Source organism: Mesoplodon mirus (assembly GCF_964341445.2).
Source record: "Mesoplodon mirus genome assembly, chromosome: 5".
Lineage (NCBI taxonomy): Eukaryota > Metazoa > Chordata > Mammalia > Artiodactyla > Ziphiidae > Mesoplodon > Mesoplodon mirus.
This window is the reverse complement of record NC_138980.1, coordinates 140845300-140868307: the sequence shown is the minus strand read 5'-3', so window position 1 is coordinate 140868307 and position 23008 is coordinate 140845300.

Sequence of the window (23008 nt, the reverse complement as noted above, 5' to 3'; positions counted from 1 at the left end):
AGGTGTGGTGAGGAAAAGACTGTGAGCCTCCTGGGGGCCTCTGTAGAGGCATGAGGGGCCAGGCCTGGATGGAAGATATGATGGAGACTCAGGGGGCTCCGGGTCGGCAGGCAGTGCTTGCTTAGGTGGGTCTGGGCCAGCGGGTCGGAGTGCACTAGGTCCTGACCAACCTGAGAGACACCCGATCACCAGTTCTCTGGCCACAGACCCCCAGGCGAACAAGGAGCCTGTACCAGAGGCCAGAGCAAGGGGACCCCCACCACCAGGCTTTGTCTCTTCCTTTCTACCTCAAGGTCAGATAAGCCATAGCCACCCCTCCTCCTTTTCCTCCTTCCAATCTGCCACCTTAGGAAGGAGAGACAGGAGAAGAGGAGGGAGACTGAAAATAGGAAGGAAAGGAGGAAGGCTTCTGAAAGACTGAGAATTTGTGTCTAAGAATAGCCAAGTGTTACTAAAGGCACTGTTTAAACAATAGGCTAAGTCTTAAATCAGATAGGACTAAATGTTAAAATTTTCTTAATTATGCAGACAATGGAAAGGAGTGATGTTTTACTTTCTCCCTGTACTTCTGGACTACAGTGTGAGTGGATTTTGCTTCATCTGCTTCTTATGTCATGGATAGCGGTGTGTGTGTGTGTCTTGGGTATGGCAGGAAAGGAATAAACTGAAGTATAGTTTCACTGGGAACATGCTGAGTGATATATTGATCCTGTTAAAATGGAATTTCAGGAGACATCCAAATCCAAAACACTGCAGAAGGTCCAAAACAAAATGATATATATGTACATAATTACGACAGACATTTCAGCACTGAGTATCCTACTTCTCATTGGATCTTAATGGAAGAGTTGAACTAGATCTCCCTGACCTGTGCTCTTCTGAATATAGCAGCCCACCTCCCATGTGCGATTTGCAAATGCAGTGTAGGGCAAAGCTGTCCACCACTTCATCACCTCTACCACTACTGGCAGCCAGCACCTGCTGAGCTCTTACTCTGTACTAAGTATTTACGATCCTCTGGCTAAATGCTTTACATGATTGTATTAATTAATCTCTGCAGCAACCGTATGAGATGGTGCTAATAACATTTCCATTTTAAAGACGATGGAATGGAGGCTCACAGATGAACTAAGTATTTAAGCTAGGACTCAAGATTATGTGTTACTAGTTCCAAAGCCCAGGCCTGTTTTTTCCACTGCACCATGATATTTTCAAGCTTTTGAAAAGAACACTTTTAGAAAACTTTCCAGTATCTCTGAAGTTCAATTTTGGGGGCTTTACATTCTCTGGTTCCATGTTGATGTGACTCACAGCCAATGGGGTGAAACTTTTTTCACTTCATTTACCATGATATGTCACCAAAGTCTTGCAAAACACTTGTTGGAGGGAAAGTGAAGTAGCTCATTAGAGCCAACATTATTGAGAGTTTACCACAGGCCAGGCTCTATGCTAAGGCAGCATATGTGTTACTTTCTTTACTGACTCCAGCAGCCCTGTGATATATGAACTGTTCTTATCCCCATTTTATTTATTTTTTTAAAAGATTTTTTTTGATGCGGACCATTTTTAAAGTCTTTATTGAATATGTTACAATATTGCTTCTGTTTTCTGTTTTGGTTTTTTGGCCACGAGGCATGTGGGATCTTAGCTCCCCGACCAGGGATCGAACCTGCTCCCCCTGCACTGGAAGGCAAAGTCTTAACCACTGGACCACCAGGGAAGTCCCCCCGTTTTAGAAATCAGAAAATTGAGGTACAAGTTTACATAACTTTGCCCAGATGTAACTGTTCCAATGCCACCACTTAGACATCATTCATACATAAGCATCATGCCTGGTCACTCATGGTGATGCCTAGATGAGCGAATCCCTCAGGAATGAGAAGTTCCCTTTAAAAAGTTAGCTCTACTCAGGAGCAAAGCCAGATCTAACCCACCACAGGCCTGAACTGAACTGCTTGCCTACGTCTGGTGTGATGGCACGCTTCTGTCTGTGCCTGGGTTTGAGGGCACACGTGACCCCTGTCTGCCCCCAGGAAGAGTTGTGAAGTTTTTGACAAGGACTTGCCTTCCTCAGCCTTTGTCTTTCCTCCTTGGGCTCCCTTCTTCCACTTCAGATACTCAGGTACCCTCTTGTCCTCCTCACCCCCTTCTTCTTCATAGGACAGGCTCCGACGCCAGACACTGTGTGGGGATTGCTTATACTTTGCCTGGAACTTATTCACACTGCAAGACCACACACATTTATGTACTTGTATTTTGTGCTTTTTAAAAAAATGATTGTATTATAAAAGGAATTTTTGGCATCCACGAATACCTGGGAGATCCTGGGGACAGGAGAGCCTAAGGGGGAGTTCTGTAGTCCTGCCCGAGAGCTCATGATTTAGCCTGTTCCTGTATAAGGCTTCCCTTCACAGCCCCTGACACTTCCAGAACGGTGACTGAGGCTGTTGGAGGCTTTGTTCCAGGGAACATGTGCTTTTCCCTTGCCCAGGACATCTGCTAGAGGCTCCTCTCTGGCCTCCTACTTCTACTAAGCACAAGTCTGGTCCTCTCTGGTGGTGGTCCTATTGCAATTCAGCATCTCTCCTCTCTTCCCTTTGCTTCAAAATCCGCGGAGGCATATTTTAATATTTTCTGGCATTTTCATCCACATTTTAGTTGGCAAAGTATTGAATTAATTTTACCTAATATCCTGAAACACATCTCTATACCTCTATCTTATTATTATTATTATTTTTTTTACGATACGCAGGCCTCTCACTGTTGTGGCCTCTCCGTTTGCGGAGCACAGGCTCCGGATGTGCAGGCTCAGCGGCCATGGCTCACAGGCCCAGCCGCTCCGTGGCATGTGGGATCTTCCCGGACCGGGGCACAAACCCGCGTCCCCTGCATCGGCAGGCAGACTCTCAACCACTGCGCCACCAGGGAAGCCCCTCTATCTTATTTTTATTCATCTCTAGATGTAAAGTTTCTGATAAACAAAAGGGCCATTAGGCACTACTTCCTCATTAGCAAAGGTTTCCAGTACTTTAATAAAGTTTCCCTCTAGGAATATTTTACACATTTCAAAATTGATATTCAAATGCAAGTATGTTCAATCAAGCAAAGAGACAGCAAATGTCACCAACTCTCTTCATCTGGTCTGGCCAAATCTCTCACAAGGGATAGAGGAGGAATGTGCCGAAATACATTCAGGAAAATGCCTGCTGGCTTCTGTGAACCCAAGTGCTTCCAGTCAAACAGTGACAGCTTTGATCTTTCCCTAGTACAACACGACACTGTAAATCAACTATACTTCAATAAAAATAAATAAAATTTAAAAATTTAAAACATTAAACATTCTTAAAAAGAGAAAAATGGGGCTTCCCTGGTGGCACAGTGGTTGAGAGTCTGCCTGCCGATGCAGGGGACATGTGTTTGTGCCCCGGTCCGGGAAGAACCCACATGCCGCGGAGCGGCTGGACCCATGAGCCATGGCCGCTGAGCCTGCACGTCCGGAGCCTGTGCTCCGCAAAGGGAGAGGCCACAACACTGAGAGGCCCGCACACAACCAAAAAAAAAAAAAAAAAGAGAGAAAAATGAATTTGTTTTTGATTTCAGCTTTATGTGTTTCTTTTTCCTTTCTCAACCTAGGTTATGTAAATTTTGTTAGCCTGTTGTGAAGACATGGCATGTTCGGTGGCACTTCCTGGCTAGAACAACTCCCTGCCCTCCAGCTCACTGTGCAAGTCTTGATCATTCTCTGAATCCCAGATCTTAGTCCACTCGTTGTGAATCTTCCTAGACCTCTTTGGCTACCATTTATTTCCCTTTCTTGGGAACCCTGCAACACCCCACAAAGTGAGTGACTTGTTTTGGCACTAAATAGTATACTGCTTGGATTTACTATTCCACGTATGGATCTTTTCTCATTTTAGTGACACAGGCAGTTTCTTACATGAAGGTACTTTTGTTTTCCCACGTGTAAGCTCCTATACAAAGAAGACATTTAATAAATGCATAGTGAATGGGTGAAGGCACTTGATCTGTCTCAAAGGGATGACCCTAGAGATGATTTGATTCAGAAGAAAGTACAGCTCAAAGAAATGCTTAGTGTTTTGCCATTTCCTCATCGTGGAAAGTCCCGGCTAGTTATCAATTAATAGTGAGTATCAAAGCAATGAATATCTAGTATTTTACAGGGGATAACTTCTGGAGATAACTCCGTAGACAAAGACTATTGTGAAACGGGTTGAATTCTGGCACAATTTACTCCCTTTCTAGTCTCAGGCTAATCACTTAACTCTTGCGATGCCACATGTGGCAGATATATTCTGCCATCGGTCTTGTATGAGTTGATAACCCTGTGTTCCCTGTTCCAGAGGTGCATGGGCTCCTGGCTTTGTGAGTTTGTACATTTAAGCATCTTTAAGTGAAAAAAAGCAAAGATATAAACACAAAAGAACCATTATTAGGGTCATCATACTGACATTCCCATATTGTTTCAGGTTGGGGAGGATGAGACAAGGGCACGACTTGGGCAAATGACAAGACATATTAGCAGTGGGAGCAACAGTCCTGGGTAAACAGTTGTAAATCCCCAATGCTAACCTTGTTAGCATTTTACAGAATGCTTTGTCCCTTTTAAGCAAGCTACAAAGCAAGAATGAATTCACACAGCCTCCTTGGAGGTCAGTGTGATTGCTCTGTTGATGCGCAAGATCACTAATGAATCACAAGCTAATTTGTAGCTTGATGTTCACCAAGCTGGATTTAGAATCTAGGCACCCTTTGCTTAGCAGTTTGGAGGAGACAGCTCTTGGGAGAGGTGGCACATACAAAAATGATGCCTGTGTTACGCAGTGCTTGAAAGGAAACTCTGCAGTTGGTCTAAGGAAAGCTACCCATCCCTCTTTGTCATATGCTTTTGGTGATTTATTTCTGTTCTTCCTGCCCCATTTGGCACTCCAGCGGCTAGGTTTCCAAGGTTCTGATGATGACTTCCCAGAAGAGCAGCATATCGTGGGTCATTGAGGAAGGAAGCTTACCCTCAAAGGACATGCAGCGAGGATATGATTTGGGGGCAGAATTCAACTATATTAACATTTTGTTGAACATAAATGGCCAAGGAGCTGACTTTGGTAAGGAGTTTCAGGGGGAAGTTTCAAACTGTCATGACTGCCAAGTATTAAGGGGCAAGATGCCACTAATTCCCAGTGGATTAAAAGCACTGCCAATTTTTCTCAGGGACATTTCAACTTTGGAAAGAATATCGATTTAGAAACACAAATTAAATGCTGTCTTTGAGAGGAAATGAAGCCTCAAGGAATTAAACTATTGGCCATTAAGTGGGATTTTTCTTAAATAATCCTTGAATTGTGTATTCTAGAAAGGACTGTGTGTATGGAGTGGAGGGAGAGGGATAAGGATAGGAGGTGAGGAGGAGGACGCGTCTCTGAGGAATGTGGCCTCAGGATACTCAGACAAATTGCTGCAAAGGAGGAATCTGACAGAGGAACTGAAGAAATGAACTTACTCTCTTGAGGTGTCTGTGCCAAAACACGTTTTATGACTTTGATGCTAAAAAAAAAATCTATATATTTTGAATGTTAAGATAATAAAGATCAAAGCTACAAAATTTGGATGAAAAGATTACTGTCATGTTTCAAGTTTTGGAAAAGAAATGATGGAATGACCTTTGGATCACATGGCTGAAAGTGGATATTTGGGTGCCTCAAAAAAAAAACAACTACAAAAAAAGAATCTTACGAACCTTTACCTAGAAAATTCATCACAATAATGTAGAAAAAGCACATGAATTCATGTCGCATGAAAGGAAGTTTAAAATAAGAGTCCAGGGCCTCCCTGGTGGCGCAGTGGTTGAGAGTCCGCCTGCCGATGCAGGGGATACGGGTTCGTGCCCCGGTCCGGGAGGATCCCATATGCCGCGGAGCGGCTGGGCCCGTGAGCCATGGCCGCTGAGCCTGCGCATCCGGAGCCTGTGCTCCGCAACGGGAGAGGCCACAACAGTGAGAGGCCCGCATACCCCCCAAAAAAAAAAAAAAAAAAAGAGTCCATCATTAATGAATGATCCACTGTAAGTAGGATTATTTATCCATTATTTACAAATTCATAAAATTATTAGATGAAAAATATACCATAAATATATTGGATTCTTTTCCACCCATTTACTTAAAGAACTACTTTAATATCTATTGTTTACTTATGTTCACATCACTCCTGAGAAATTGATTAGAGCAGGTTTTATCTCCATCTTATTGTTTGGGAAGGCAGAGCACAAGGAGGCTCAGCAGCTCCCTAAGGTCAGGCCTAGTTGATAGCATTACCCAGACCTTGGCCTGTGGACACCCTGACTGGGACTCTCCACCAGACCATGAGTAGCCCCCAAACCAACTCTTCCGAAGTACCCAAACTCAGCAATGAATGAATACCAAAATGAAACTTGAAAGAGCCTGAAGTGCAAAGGGAACTAAGAAATATAATCTACAGCCATGCTCGAATCTTCTCTAGGCTGGCTTCAGGATGTTCAAATGAATTTCTAGGAATGGAGAGGAATTCCTATGAATGGCTAGGGGTCTGAGAGGAGTAGCACAGTAAGTCACTGTCTACTGGGATGCCCTTTGGTACATTCATTTGGCTTCAGAAAGCAGTCTTGAGGGTGTGGGATGGAGGCTTTGGAGAACTGTGGGTGAGATGCCCCCAAGTTGCCAGACCACCGAGACCAAGCCACCGAGTGGGATTCTACAGAGCCCTAGGGCTCCCACGGTGGTGCTCACAGTTTGGTGGGAGGGACACCCAAAATGCGGGTAGGTCAGAAAAAGGGGGTTAGAGAAACTCTGAAAAGTAGGATATTTTGTTTTTTGTTTTTACTTCCACCAGTTCTTGGGGACCATGAGAATATAACAGCATGTGTCTTCAGGACAAGCCATGCTCGGATTTGGAAGATCTGTGTGAGTTCAGACAAGTTAGATAACCTCTCTGAACATCCATGTCTTCATCTATAAAATGAAGAAGTTAGACTCAGGGATGTCCTCCCCACTCTAATATGTTATGTTTTCATGAAGCAAGTCTGAATTTAGCAAATGGAAGGATCCTCAGCCCACACAAAGTAACTTCATCCCAAAGGAAAGTGCCTTTACCATCTGTTTCAGGACCTGTTTAGGGATTTACCACAACAAGTAGTGATGGCTTTGTGGGTTGCCAAGTGTCTGGAGAGTCCTAGAGTAGATGTTGGCATTGTCCTCAGCTGGACAAGTCAGGCAAGAGCTGCAAAGCAAAGGAGGGACACTGCAGGAGAAAAGTGACTCAGAAATGAGATTGTTCTCTCCATTCAACTCTCAGTCCCCAAACTGGGCTCCTACTGTGGAAATTAGACCTTTGAGCAGTGTTCCATGTGTTTATTCTACTTGTATCAAAGAGGCTTTCATCTCCCTAGAGCAAATTATTAACACATTCCACCAAAGATGTGAGGGTGGAGGCCTGGCCTTGGAGAAAAAAAAAATAATCACATCATAATGAAGAGCTGCCCGAATCATGAACTTAAGAACAGCTAACATAAAAGCCCCCACTTTTAATGACAGTGGTTGGCCAGATGCCAAGGTCCTTGTGCCCAGGGGAGCATGGCAGGCCTATCCCTTGTCCGTAGACTGACCCTCTGTGCCCAGGAATTTTCCACTGGAAGGCTGGTGTGTGGGAGGTGGGAGCCTTTGCACGATCAGCAGGTTGAGGCACTTACAGCCAGTTGCTTCTACCCCTAGCTGGAGACCAGATTTTGTTGGCTGAGTGAGCAGAGCCGTGACTCTTGGTTCCAGGCGGTAAATCTTTGCTTCTCAAGATTGTTTGGTTGGGGAGGGGGAGGGGGGAGAAAAATCAAGAGGAAACAAAACAAAACAAAACAAAAAATACCCAACAACTTTCAGATATATCCAAGAGGAGAAACAGACATAAAATAAGCGAGGCAATGTTTCAGTTTCACTAATGGATTACTCCCCAAAGCAAAAGGCTGTGGGGAAGAGTTTCTAAATAGAGATTGTGTCATTTTCTACAGCAAATTCACTTGATTTACAGGAGCCATTTGGTGCTCAGGCACACCCTTTGAGATATAGCTCGAGTATATGTGGTAAAAGGGCCTAGTGCAAAAGAGAATACAGGGAATTATTTACTGCTGTTGAAAACCAGGACCTAGGGTCTGACTTTGTTTTTGCTTGCTTTTTAAAAAATTTTTCCAAGTAACACCAGAATATATGATACCACAGATCTCATGTTCAGCAGCTGTGACAACCAAGATTCATGAACAGCCACGAATATGTTACTTGACATTAGCATCAGTTTTCTCCATGGGGGGAGGACAGAGGAGGAGCAGAAGAATAAAAGTGAGAATACAGTGTGACTTGAAATACCTTATCCAGGTGAACAGCCAGTGTATCCTTGTGTAAAAACAGTGTCAGAGTTTTGGCCCTCTGCTTTGCCATGTGAAATCGAGTGTTTGCCTGTGATGTGAGGAGTGGCTGCTGACACTCGTGAAGACGGATAAATCTTTTGTGATGACCAAAAACACTCCCATAATGAGAAGGGAGCTCAAAAATCCCACCATTTTACCTGTGTCACATATAGGTTTTTAAACTTTGTCTAATCATGATAAATACCATTTGCTCAGTACTTGACCGTTTCAGAATGCTTCACAACAATATCTGTGCAATTGCTATAATTATTTGCAATTAATGTATTTAGAAACTGAGGCTCAGTGTTTGTATAATTTGCCCAAATTTCACTCTCTACCATCATTATTCTATACCCTTGATTCTTACCAGGGGGCAATCCTCACCGCCCCAACCCCCAAAGGGCCTATGGTAATATCTGGAGACATTCTTGGTTGTCTCAGCTAAGGAGGAAAGCGCCATTGGCATCAAGTGGGTAGAGGCCAGGGATGCTGCTAAACATCTCCTAGAATGTACAGGAACCCCCGCCCCAGCACGAAGAATTCTCCATCCCCAAATGTCAATAGCACCAAGCTTGAGAAAGCATGCTCTACATAGTCTCACTTTAAAGTTTCTCTGACTACCATTTCTGAATTGACAACGGTCAAATCCATTATTTTTGTTGTTTCCCAAACACCATACTCTTATTACTAATTGCGTAACAGAGGCCTCTACCTGGCTGTTCTGTGGGAACCTTAAATACAACATGACCAAAATAGATCTCTTCCACCTCCTATATTCTGATCTTGATCATAGGCCCTACCATCTAGGATTTCTCAAGCTGGAAACATGATTGCCCTTCTTGACCTCTTCCTTTCTGTTCTATTCCTCACTCACCCAGTCCAAATCACTTGACAAACCCTTCAAATACACCTGAGAAACATCTCTTGCAATTGGCCTCTCCTCTCCTTACCACTGACACCATTTTAGCATTGGTCTTCATCATCTCAGGCTAAACTCCTGTTGCCTTAGTTTGGTAAACCATACCAGCTACTGTTCTCAGTACCCATGAAATATTATCATCATCCCCATTTTAAAGCTGAGGAAATAAGGTGCATAGAGACTAAGTGGCTAGTCAATGAAGGAACCCAGGTTTGAACCCAGGCCAGATTCTGTGCTGTCAACTACTACATTCTGCTTCCTCTCCATTTATCATCTAAGACTCAACTGCCATCTTTTCCTGCAGGAGTCACACGCTCCATTTACTCTAAAGAACTCTTCACTCCTGGAACTTTCTAGAGCTTTTCACATTTCTGTGCCATTGAAAATGATGTTTCCACCATCTGGAACACCCTTCCTTCCTTCTGGCTAGCTTCTACTCAACCTCTAAGATCCAGTTCATTTAAGAGCTCTTCAAGGGTAGGAATCAGTATTTTAATCAGATTAAAAATTCAGTATTTTAAATCTCTAGCACTGTATCTGTTTTATAATAGGTATCTAAATGTTTACAAAATATAAGAAAATGACTATCGTTCTGCTACTTCCAAAGCAAAGTTGCTTTGCAAATACTTTCCAGTGAAAGCAGCTCCCTCAATATCCTCTTCTTCCCTCAAGGCAACAAATCAGAAATTAACACTTGCATATGGGTATACACAAAGGTGAGCTTCTTTAAAGTATATTGATTACATGAAGTCAATATATACGTTGTATATATTGTGTACAATATATACATTGAATTCAAAGAAGTGGCATCAGCAGTGTTCTGAAGAGCACTGAACATTTCTCAGGTTTGTTTGTTTATGGCCCCAAATTTCTGCTTCAATTTGAAAATAAATCCCTTCTCTTTATCCTGGTCAAACAATAGCTTGTTATAACAGAGTGATTTGTTTCCAATCATTTATTTCAGAGTGTAGGAAAAACTCAAAAGATGTTTACATTGGAAATTTTACCCCAAGTTCACATTGCTTTAACAACTTTCTGCTGCCTCTCCCCTGTCCCCCAATACCACGTGTAGTTGAAGAAAAGACACAATATGGTGCAAGGATTTAAGGTCATTCTAATTTCTGTTTCCATCATGACTACTATAGCATATGAGAAGACAAATATTTCCTGGCAAGCATCATTTTTGTCATCAGCAAAAGGGGGAAATATATTGTGTAGAAAAAAGATCCTTTGGAAAGACCATAAAGTCTTTACGCTCAGAAACAAAATCTATTAATCCCCTTCTCCAATAATTTTCACAAACTAATAGCAACTGGAAGATACGGACAAAAGCTGAAGATTAAAAAAAAAAAAAGGTCTAGAACTGGGTGGAAGATGTGAGCACCAATCAGACTGGACCCCAGATATGATTATACTGTGGACAAAGCATTGCTCTGAGGCTGGGAGGGTTAAATTGATTACTGAGATATGGCCTTTGCTCCTCAGAAGATGGGAGAAAGGGCAATAAAGGCCATTCTTTCCTGCATTTTTTTATTAACGTGACGTTTTCTACCTTTTCTCTCGTCAGATAGGATAATTGTTCAGGATGAACACATTTTGATGTGATAGTTCCAGTAGCCTGTCCCCAGAAGATCTTAGCCTGTCTCTGAAAACATGTAAATTCCAGTTTGAATTATATTCATTAGTACTCTTTCTAAGTAGTCCCAAGGTATGGATAAGCTAGTCAAGAACACGGTAGTTACCATGTGCAGAAACAGCAAACCAAACCTCTATCTACCAGGGAAGTGAAAAGACCTATTCCTTTTGTTATCTAAGTACCCAATGATTCCCACAGCAGTGCCAGCTCTATTGGATGGTGTGTTTTCTTTAGATCATTTCTCATATGGCTTTGTGGAAAATCAGGAAGTAAATGTTCTCCTTTTGGGCATAACTCTTCCACGCCAAAGAACAGCTAAAGTGGTTATAGAGGTTGCTCTTGGCTTTGTAAAGCTAAGACTTCCTCTATTAGCATGTCTTTCATGGCTATTCTTATTGCCTGGAGAATTCTCATTCTCCTTGCCTCATTCTACCTCTCTACCGCGCACTTCATCTACTTCACTGTTACTTCAATCTCAACTTAAAATCACTGCATTTCAGCAGCTGAAAAGATAGAGTTTTGGGTTAGACCATTCATTCTTTAACCCAGCTACATATTAGAACCACGTGGAGGAGTTTCTAAAAACCACTAATAACCAGGCCTACTCTGGATCAATTAAATCTGATTATCCAGGGTGGGTTTGGACATCGGTACTTTAAAAAAAATATCCCCAGGTGATGTAAATGTGTAGCTAGGGTTGAGAACCTCTGTTTTAGACCATAACTCTCTGCATATCTCCATAGCAGTTCTGAGTGACTTGTAAATGTTAGTTTACTGTCTCTCTTTATCACTATATCATATAATAAAGTAGGGAATTTTGTGCACCAGGAAGTCTCCGTGCGAGAGAAAGAAGAACTCATTTTCTGGATGTGTGTTCCCCTCCCTAGGAGCAAGAGAGGAAAGCTGCTGGGTGTGTGGAGGGTAGTGCATGGATCTTCTGGGAGCTCTTCTCGAATCAAAAGTACAGGTTGGTTCTTCTTTGTTTTTTTTTTTTAATGTTTGGCTGTGTTGGGTCTTCATTGCGGTGCGTAGGCTTTCTCTAGTTGCAATGAGCTGGGGCTACTCTTCGTTGCGGTGCGCGGGCTTCTCATTGCAGTGGCTTCTCTTATTGCGGAGCATGGGCTCTGGGCACGCAGGCTTCAGTAATTGCAGCACGCGGGCTCAGTAGTTGTGGTGCATGGGCTCAGTAGTTGTGGCATGCAGGCTCTAGAGTGCAGCAGGCTCAGTAGTTGTGGTGCACGGGCTTAGTTGCTCCACAGCATGTGGGATCTTCCTGGACCAGGGATTGAACCCGTGTCCCCTGCATTGGCAAGCAGATTCTTAACCACTGCACCACCAGAGAAGTCCAAGACTATATTTAAAAGACAGTTTTTTTTCATTCCTTGCAGGCATTGGCACATATTTCTAATTTCCTATTGAAACTCTCTACTTGGAAGTTTAAAAGATGTTTCATGTAGATGGCCAACAGGCACATGAAAAGATGCTCAGCATCACTAATCATTAGAGAAATGGAAATCAAAACTACAGTGAGGTACCACCTCACACCAGTCAGAATGGCCATCATCAAAAAGTCTACAAACAACAAATGCTGGAGAGGGTGTGGAGAAAAGGGAACCCTCCTACACTGTTGGTGGGAATGTAAATTGGTGCAGCCACTGTGGAAAACAGTATGGAGGTTCCTCAGAAAACTAAAAATAGAACTATCATATGATCCAGCAATCCCACTACTGGGCATATATCCAGACAAAACTATAATTCAAAAAGATACATGCACCCCTATATTCATAGCAGCACTATTCACAATAGCCAAGACATGGAAACAACATAAATGTCCATCAAGAGATGAATGGATAAAGATGATGTGGTACATATATACAGTGGAATACTACTCAGCCATAAAAAAGAATGAAATAATGCCATTTGCAGCAACATGGATGCAACTAGAGATTATCATACTAAGTGAAGTAAGTCAGAAAGAGAAAGACAAATGTCATATGATATCACTTATATGTGGAATCTAAAATACGACACAATGAACCGAACAGAAACAGAATCACGGACATAGAGAACAGACTGGTGGTTGCCAAGGGGGAGGGGTTTGGGGGAGGGGTGGAGTGGGAGGTTGGGGTGAGCAGATGTAAGCTTTTATATATAGAATGGATAAACAATAGGGTCCTACTGTATAGCACAGAGAACTATATTCAATATCCTATGATAAACCATAATGGAAAAGAATATTTAAAAAAAAGAATGTGTATATGTATAACTGAATCACTTTGCTGTACAGCAGTAATTAACACAACATTGTAAATCAACTATACTTCAAATTTAAAAAATGATGTTTCAGGGGCTTCCCTGGTGGCGCAGTGGTTAAGAGTCTGCCTGCCAATGCAGGGGACACGGGTTCGAGCCATGGTCTGGGAAGATCCCACCTGCTGTGGAGCGACTAAGCCTGTGCGCCACAACTACTGAGCCTGCGCTCTAGAGTCCGTTGAGCCATGACTACTGAAGCCCGCACACCTGGAGCCTGTGCTCTGCAACAAGAGAAGCCACCACAATGAGAAGCCCGCACACCACAACGAAGAGTGGCCCCTGCTTGCTGCAACGCATGCAGCAACGAAGACGCGACACAGCCAAAAATAAATAAATTAAAACAAAAAAGATGTTTCAAAGTCCGAAACTGAGCTTTTGATCCTCCCCCTCCCCAAACCTGCTCCTACCAGAGGTTTCGCCACTTCAGCTGCTCACACAACAGACCCCGAAGCCGTCCTTTCTCTCAATCTCTCTCTCCCTCCCTGTCTCTCTCTCCCCATCTCTCTCTCTTCCTCCCTCCCCTCCATCTCTCTCTCCCTCCCCGTCTCTCCCTCCCCATCTCTCCCTTCCTCCCCCCCTCCATCTCTCTCCCTCCCCATCTCTCTCTCCCCATCTCTTCCTTCCTCCCTCCCCTCCATCTCTCTCTCCCTCCCTCCCCTCCATCTCTCTCTCCCTCCCTGTCTCTCTCTCCCCATCTCTCTCTCTTCCTCCCTCCCCTCCATCTCTCTCTCCCTCCCCGTCTCTCTCTCTCCATCTCTCCCTTCCTCCCTCCCCTCCATCTCTCTCTCCCTCCCCGTCTCTCTCTCTCCATCTCTCCCTTCCTCCCTCCCCTCCATCTCTCTCTCCCTCCCCGACCCCTTCTCTCTCTCTCCTTGTCTAATCCAGATGCTAATGCAGGTCACTTTCACCTTCACAACGTATCCCACATCTAAACACTTCTGGCCACCTTCATTGCCTTAACCCCGTTCTAAGTCTGTATCATCTCTCCCCTGCAGTGTTTCAACATTTCTGCTCCTGCCCACTTCAGTCAACTCTCAGCCTTGCAGCCAGAATGATCCTATTAAGTGTCAAGTCAGATCACATCATTCCTCCACTCAAAACCCTCAGAGGCCCCCTATTTCATCAGTAGAAGCCAAGCACCTTCAAAAGCTTTTATGACACTGCATAACTGGTTCTTCATGATTTCTCTGTTCTCATTTAGCACCAGGCTCCCCTTTGATTCCCTACATCCTGACTTAGTCACATTGGTCTCTTTGCTGATCCTCAAATGTAGTCATCCTCCTGCCTCAGGGCCTTTGCACTTTATTCCAAATGTCCACACAACTCACTCCACTACCTCCCTTGGGGATTTGCACCCCTGTCACTTTCTCACTCAGGCCTACTCTGACAACTGTACTTAGAATGGCAATGTCCTCAGCAGTCCCCATACCCTGTCCCTGCTGCATTTCCTCCATAGTATTTCCACCATACTCTATATTTTGTGTATGTGTCGTGTTTATTTTCTCCCTCCCTCAATTAGAATGTTTGATCAATGAGAGGAGGAACTTTTGTTTGCTTCTTTGCTTCTTAGAACACTCTTGCATTTGGATGACTCTCAGAAATAGTTAACTAGATTAATGAAATAAAGAACAGCAGGTTCTTTCTTGAATGGAAATACAGAGATATAGAGAATTATATACTTTCCCTCCCTCATCTCACCCTCATTCCCTTCTCAGCTTACATTTGCTGCTCATTTCTTAAACCTGATATTTCTTGGAAGCGGCATGGCCAGGGACCACATTCCACTTCTGGTTTGCTGTGCTATTTCTTGGACTAGAAGTGCCCTAGTATTGTAGGACATTGCATTTCACTAGTGGCAAATCCACTCCAGTCTCTTTTCTGTGTCTTGAGTAGGTATGTGGCTGGCATTCTCAGCTCACATTAGAACTTCCCTGTTTGAAATGCCACAACTGAGATTTGGGTTCAGTATTCTGAAAGTCCATAACAAATACCCAAGTAAATCCATCTGAATTTTTCTAAGTATTTTTAAATTATTGCTATTCACTCAGTGAAGCACTATGATCATAATGTAGGTGCATGTTTCTCAAAGACATAATTCTCAAAAATGCATTAATTTTTATATTCTAATTTGCTTCTTGTCTGGATGACCCACTGATAGGCACCATAGGATGGAGAAAACAGAGGTACTAAGTAACTGGAGTGCTTTGGGTAAGACCCTGAAGGAATGGGACACAGGATGAATATGTTTTGAAGGGAAAGTAGGGGCAGGTCAGAAGCTCAGAGTATAAATCCAGGCTTTTGGAGTAGCCAGGCAATAGTTGGTACCAAGCCGAGTACTTCCGAATCTCATGAGACACGTCATGTGCAAAGAACTTGACAACCGACTGAGGCCAACCTCTTCACTGAGTTAACTGAGGCCCTAAAAAGGGGAGGAGGAAAAAAATAATAATAAATAAAATAAAATAAAAAGGGGAGGGTAGTGGGCAGCGGAACAGGCACTGACTTAAAACAGCTTTTGAGTTTTGCTGTCAACTGGTGCACAGTAGAGATGACATGCCCCCTAAAGTGGGCATAGGGTCAGCGGATGGGGTTGTGGCAGAAGCCTGGCCGGCAAACAGCTTCAGGGAAAGAAAGCAGTCCATATTTCAGAGGGCTCTGTAAGTCTTCCCTGAGTGAAGCTGTCAGCCATGTCAGTTCCCCTTCTTAAAGGCTGAGAGTAAGGATGAGAGCAATTCTGGGCTGGGAAGGTTGAGAACCTTTAGGTGAAACAATGGATGGGGTGGGAAGTCTCCCAAAGTCAGAGCTGCCTGTCGTTACTGTTCCTGCTGCAGCTGTTCTAGACAATGGTACTAATTGAGTGTGGCTAAGTGTGGGTGTGTTCTTTCCCGACACTGACGATGATAATGGCCCTCTTTTTAAATGGTTTGGACTTCATCATCACTCCTGGCACATTAGTATTCTTTTTTTTTTTTTTTTTTGCAGTACGCGGGCCTCTCACTGTTGTGGCCTCTCCCGTTGCGGAGCACAGGCTCCGGACACGCAGGCCCAGCGGCCATGGCTCACGGGTCTAGCCGCTCCGCGGCACGTGGGATCTTCCCGGACCGGGGCACGAACCCGCGTCCCCTGCATTGGCAGGCAGACTCCCAACCACTGCGGCACCAGGGAAGCCCAACACATTAGTATTCTTGAATCTTCTATTCTGGGGGACCTCCAGCCAACAACAAGCCCTCCCATTTCTGTACAACTGCCTTGTGGCTTGGGTTGGAATCCAACATAGCAGAGGCAAGGGAGGAGACTTGCTTTACAAGGGCTAATTTTCTGTCCTTGCTGCTCCCTTCAGCCCTCCCCTCTGGACTTGCCTCTCTGCTGCTCCAGGCCCTGATCAGGCACTCTGCTTTGTCTTGGGGTCTCTGCCCACACTGTGGCCGTATGGATGAAGGAAGGTCAGGCTTTATTAAAAGAATGTCTCCACAGGTCGAGGTCTCCTCATCTCACCATTCCCCTTTGCAAGCCAGTGACTTTCAAGGCCCCAGGCTGTCAACAGGCTTCTCCAGGAAGACAAAGCAAGCCTGTGCAAGGCCAGGATCAGCACATATAAATTTGGCATTCTCAGGATGCTCTGGTAACATAACACAATCTGAGCTGGATTTGCTATACTTCTTTCCACATTATCTTTACCTTCAAAGGTCTCAAATCAAAGCAACACAGCAAAGAAGGAAAAACACTGATAGTAGGCTTCAGAACAATGTACTAACATCTTTTCTGATCTATTGTGGTAGATTCCAAGGAAAACTGAAAATGACTGAAAGTAAAAGTCTAGGGTTTTAATGAAATATGAAAGTAAGAGATAATCATGTCAAACAAGAAAGGTAAAAGTCAATCTAGGAAAGTTCTTTAAGTCCATGAAGGGGATTAACCAGACTTTAGGGACAAAGTGAAAAGAAAATGTATTAGTAAAATGATCAAATGTGAAAGGACACATTTATTTAGAGGTTTCTGGGAGAGACTATTGGATTTCTATCTTTGGTGATATATTGATGCACAGATTGAATGCAACCCCAGAATAGGTAGCAATCTTGAAAAAGAAGAGCAAAGTTGGAGGACTCACACTTTCTGATTTCAAAATTTACTACAAGGCTACAGTAATCAAATCAGTGGGGTACTGGTGTAAGGACAGACTTAAAAATCAGTGGCACAGAATTGAGAATCATGAAATATATCCTTCTATTTACAACACAATTTGTTTATCCATCCGTCTGTTTATGGATATTTGGATCCTTTCTGGTTTCTGGCTATTACAATCTAGGCTCCTATGAACACTTGTATACAAGTCTTTATATGGACATATACTCTCATTTATCGTGAGTCAATACCTAGGAGTGGAATGGCCTTGTCATATAGTAAGCATAGGCTTAACTTTTTTTTTTTTGCATTTTTCTTATTGTAGTAAAAAATATACAACATAATATTTACTATCTTAACCACTTTTAGGTGCACAGTTCAGTAGTGTTAAGTATTCACATTGTTAAACAGTTCTCCAGACTTCTTCATCTTGCAAATCTGAACTCTATATCAATTATGCAACAACTCCCATTTTCCCCTCCCCACAACCCCTAGTAACCACCATTTTATTCTCTGTTTCTATGAATTTGACTACTTTAGATACCTCATATTAGTAAATCATACAGTATTTATCTTTTTGTGACTGGTTTATTTCACTTAGCATAATGTCTTCAAGTTTCATTCATGCAGCATGTGACAGAATTGCTTTCCTTTTTAAGGCTGAATAATATTCCATTGTGTGCATATACCACACTCTGTTTATCCATTCATCTGTCCAGGGACATTTGGGTTGCTTCAACCTTTTGGCTAGTATGAAATACTGCTGCTAGGAACATGGGTGTGCAAGCTTTTAAAGAAACTGCCAGACTATTACCTAAAGTGGTTATACCGAATTATATTCTAACCAGTACTGTATGAAAGTTTCAGTTCTTCTACATCCTCATCATTATTTAGTATGACCAGTCTTATTAATTTTAGCTACTCTTTTTTTTTTTTTTTGCGGTACGCAGGCCTCTCACTGTTGTGGCCTCTCCCGTTGCGAAGCACAGGCTCTGGACGTGCAGGCTCAGTGGCCATGGCTCACGGGCCCAGCCGCTCCACGGCATGTGGGATCTTCCCGGACCAGGGCACAAACCCGTGTCCCCTGCATCGGCAGGCAGACTCTCAACCACTGCGCCACCAGGGGAGCCCAATTTTAGCTATTCTTATACGTGTGCAGTGGTATCTCATTGTGCTTTTAATTTGCACTTTCCTAATGACTAATGATATTGAGGATTTTCCATGTGCTAAGTGTTATCTTTGTATCTTCTTTGGAAAGGTTGAGGACCTTTAGGTGAAACAATGGATGGGGTGGAAACTCTCCCAAAGTCAGAGCTACTTGTTGTTACTATCTCTGTGGCAGCTGTTCTAGACAATGGTACTAAAGGGCTGAATAGGGGTGTATTTCTTCTTGATATTGATAATGATCATGGTCTTCTTTTTCAACATTTTGGACCTTACCATCTATTCAACTCTTCTATGCATTTTTGAAATTGTGTTGTTTATTTTCTTATTACTGAGTTTGAGAGTTCTTTATATATTTTTGATACAAATCCTTTATTAGATATATCATTTAAAATATTTTTTTCCAGTTTGTACCTTGTCTGTCATTTTCTTAATGATGTCTTTAAAGAGCACAAGTTTTAATTTTTATGAAGTTTAAGTTATCAGTGTTTTCTTTTATTGATCATATCTTAGGTGTCATATCCAAAAAATCTTTGCCTAACCCAAGGTCACAAATATTTTTCCTGTGTTTTCTTCTAGAAATTTTGTACTTGTAGGTTTTACCCTTAAGTCTATGATCCATTTGACTTAACTTTTGTATATTGTACAAAATGTGGATCAAAGTTCATATTTTTGAACATGACTATTATTCCAGCACTTTACTCCACTGAATTGTCTCTGTATCTTTGTTGAAAGTAAGTTTTCCATATGTGAGTGGGTCTATTTCTGGACCCTCTATTCTGTCCTATTGATCTATCTTTACACCATTGCTACAATATCTTCATACTGTAGCTTTGTAAATCTTGAAATCAGTTAGCATTAGTCTTCTAACTTTGTTTTCTTTCAAAGTTGCTTTGGTTATCCTAGGTCCTTTGCACTTTCATATGAATTTTAGAATTTTAGTCAATTTCTATAAAAAAAACTACTGGAATTTTGATTAGAATTGCATTGAATCTGTAGATCATTTTAGGGAGAAGTGACATCTTAGCTATATTGAATCATCTGATGTGTGAATATGATACATCTTTCCACTTATTTTGATCCTTAATTTCTCTCAGCGATGTTTTGCACTTTTTATTGCACAGGCCTTACACATCTTTATCAGATTTACCCCTTTGATTCCATATTTTTAATGGTATTTAAATTTTTTTCAATTTCCAATTATTCATTGCTAATTTGGTCTGGTTTTTAACTTTTAGATTTATCTTATTAGATGCTTCTGTCTCCCCTTTCATTACTAAATGGGTAAGCAGCTCAAAAGTGCTTGTTTATTTTGAGAAACTTATTGGCCAAATATTAGGCATGCAGGTCTGGGAAAAGAAAAATTCACCACAAGGTTTTTTTCACTACCTTAGTACAGGCAGAATCTCTTCCCTGTATCTTTGGATAAGGAGAACACATCTTTGCAGTTCTTTTCTGGGGCTTCCTGATTTTCTATTGCTGCAAACAAAACCCACAGAGACTGAGCTCCTGGCACAAATGCTACCAGTTTTCTAATCACTTGGCTTTGGCCACTGAAGGTCACTGAGCTTCCTGGCAGGAAGTGGGGCACAGACGGCAGGTGGCCCTGCCAGCCCTGCAGCTGAAAAGATCTCTATTCACGGCAGATTGTATATCACCAACGCTCTGTGACAGCACTGCACACCTGCCAGCCTCAGGGCAGGCTGATTAGGGTAATTTAGGTTTTGTCTTCAAGCATAATCCTTAGAGCTGTCAGCAGCATCCATGATGCTAAAATAAAGAATCGTGTGCAGGAAATGGCAGAGAAGACCCAAATGGGTGCCCCTGCCGGCATGGAAGGCTAGGACATCATGGATATTTTTCAACCCCAGGACAACCTGATTCAGGAATACTGAATAAGAAAATGCAAATATGTTCAGTGGAGTTCATGGTGCTCTGAAGACATCTAGGGCTAACATACAGATGAGAGCTCAGAGGTGATCTCCAAGTCCCACAGGTGAGTTTCAATGAAATGGTCCATTTTTTCCAAAAGCACCTGAACCACAGACTATTTAAGAGCAGAACATGTTGAGATTTATTTACTGATGTGCTTGGCATGGTGTCTGCCTGACAAAGGCCACAGAAACTTAGTAGAAAGCTTCACAGAGGGCATCATTGACTTTTGTAAAACATTAGACTCAGGACTAGAAATTTATATTAAGTAGAATTGGAGATGTTAAGTTAGTATGATTTCAGGAGCAACAGAAAGACATTCCATGCTCCCAGCCCACTGTGCTCATCTATGCCTGAAATTTCACAACTACCTTTGCTTCCTTTTTACCTACTGTGAGGCTGATACCTTTGGTAGGAGGAAAAATTATTAAGCCTTATCAGTCATTTAAACACTAGTGTGAATGAATTTATGAGAAAGCATTTTTTTTTCTGGCCCTTTGGGAATGTATCATAAGAGTGATGAAGAAGCTGGAAGTCTGACTAAAGACACTTCAAGTTTCACATAGGCCCAGCTCTGTAAAAGCCATGTAGAAGTATCAAAGGACACTATCAAGAAAGTGAAAAGACAACCCACAGAACAGGAAAAAATATTTGAAAATCACATATCTGATAAGGGTGTAGTATCTGGAATAGAACTCTTACAACTCAACAACGAAAGAACAAAAAGCCAATTAAAACTATGGGCAAAGGAATTGAATAGACATTGCTCCAAAGAAGATATAAAAATGGTCAATAAGCACTGAAAAAATGCTTAACATTGCTAACATTAGGGGAATGCAAGTCAAAAGCACAATAAGATACCACTTTACCTTCCACTAGGATGGCTATAATAAAAGAAAACTAACAAAGTGTTGGTAAGGATGTAGAGAAATTGGAACCCTCACACATTGCTGATAAGAATGTAATACAGTGCAGGTACTTGTGGAAACAGTTTGAAGGTTTCTCAGAAAGTTAACACAGAAATACCATATGACACAGCAATTCTACTCCTAGGTATATACACAAAAGAACGGAAAACAGATATTCAAACAAAAATTTGTACATGTATGTTTATAGCAGAACTATTCGCAATAGCCAAAATGTCTAAAGAGCTCGAATGTCCATCAACTGAAGAATGGATAAACAAAACATGGTACATCCATACAGTACATAAAAACGAATGAAGTACCGATACATGCTATAACATGGATGCACCTTGAAAACATTATGGTAAGTGAAAAAAGCCAGACACAAAAGCCACACATTGCATGATTCCATTTATATGAAATATCTAGAATATGCAAGTCCATAAAGACAGAAAGCAGATTAGTGGTTGCCAGGGGCTGGAGTGATGGGGGAATGGGGAGTAACTGCTTAAGGGGCTTGAGGTTTCTTTATGGAGTGATGAAAATGTTCTAGAATTAGACAGTGGTGATGGTTGCACAATGTTATAAATGTACAAAAAAACACAAAAGCCATCTGTACACTTTCAGATGGTTAAAACGGTAAATTCTATGTATATGAATTTTACCTAAATAAAAAAATAAGTCATGTAGAAACTCCATGCATCTTTTGGCTAATGCTAGGCAAAACCAATCTTTGCAAGTGACCATTCCTAGAGAGACAATCCTGTGTTATGGGTGATGTCTAGAGAACATGTCACCAGCCCAGTTACTGCAAAGCCTAGTTAGGCAACAGAGCTTCAAAAGTGTAACTCTTTTTATTCTTCCTGCTATACTGTCAGACTGCAACATAGGAATTCGAACCAGAGTGAAGGAAGATGGGCAAGAGACATAGATTTTCATCACCAGAAACATAAAGCTTATGAAGCTGAATCAATTTGTCATAGTTGAGGGAACTGCCAGGAACCAAACCTTGATACAGGACAAGCAGAGAGGGCCTTGTTGTCTACCCCTGAAACAAATGCTCTCTCCTGTCATCCCCAGCTCCCAGTCCTTGGGCTTTAAAGTATACACACAGCTACTTACATGGAAATCAAGTCAGCTGTATACATATACTTCATAATCTGAAAAGTTATTTGAGGTTTGTCCAGATATTAGAAAGATTTCCTCCTCTCTCTCCTTTTGGTTGAGGCTTTTTTTGAAACTGGGAAAAACAAAATGAAATTCAGTACTGCTGAATCAGGGAGAAAGTTCACTGCAAGTACTTTGACTACATTTGGTGATGCAGCTAGTGGTTCTATAACTTAATCTCTGTTGATAGAACCACAGTTAAAGGCACTGTATGAAAGGGTTTTTTTTTGTTTTTGTTCTAGATTTTCCCCATGAACACTTGTTTGGCTAGACCAGATGAGTCAAGGGTCATGGGGTTGGTGGTTGTATGGACCACTCAGTTTCTCTCCAACTGTCTACTAGGCAGCCATCTGGAAAATAGCATCAGGTGAGTTTACCATTAAGGCTGTAAAAAAATACATTTTAGATCT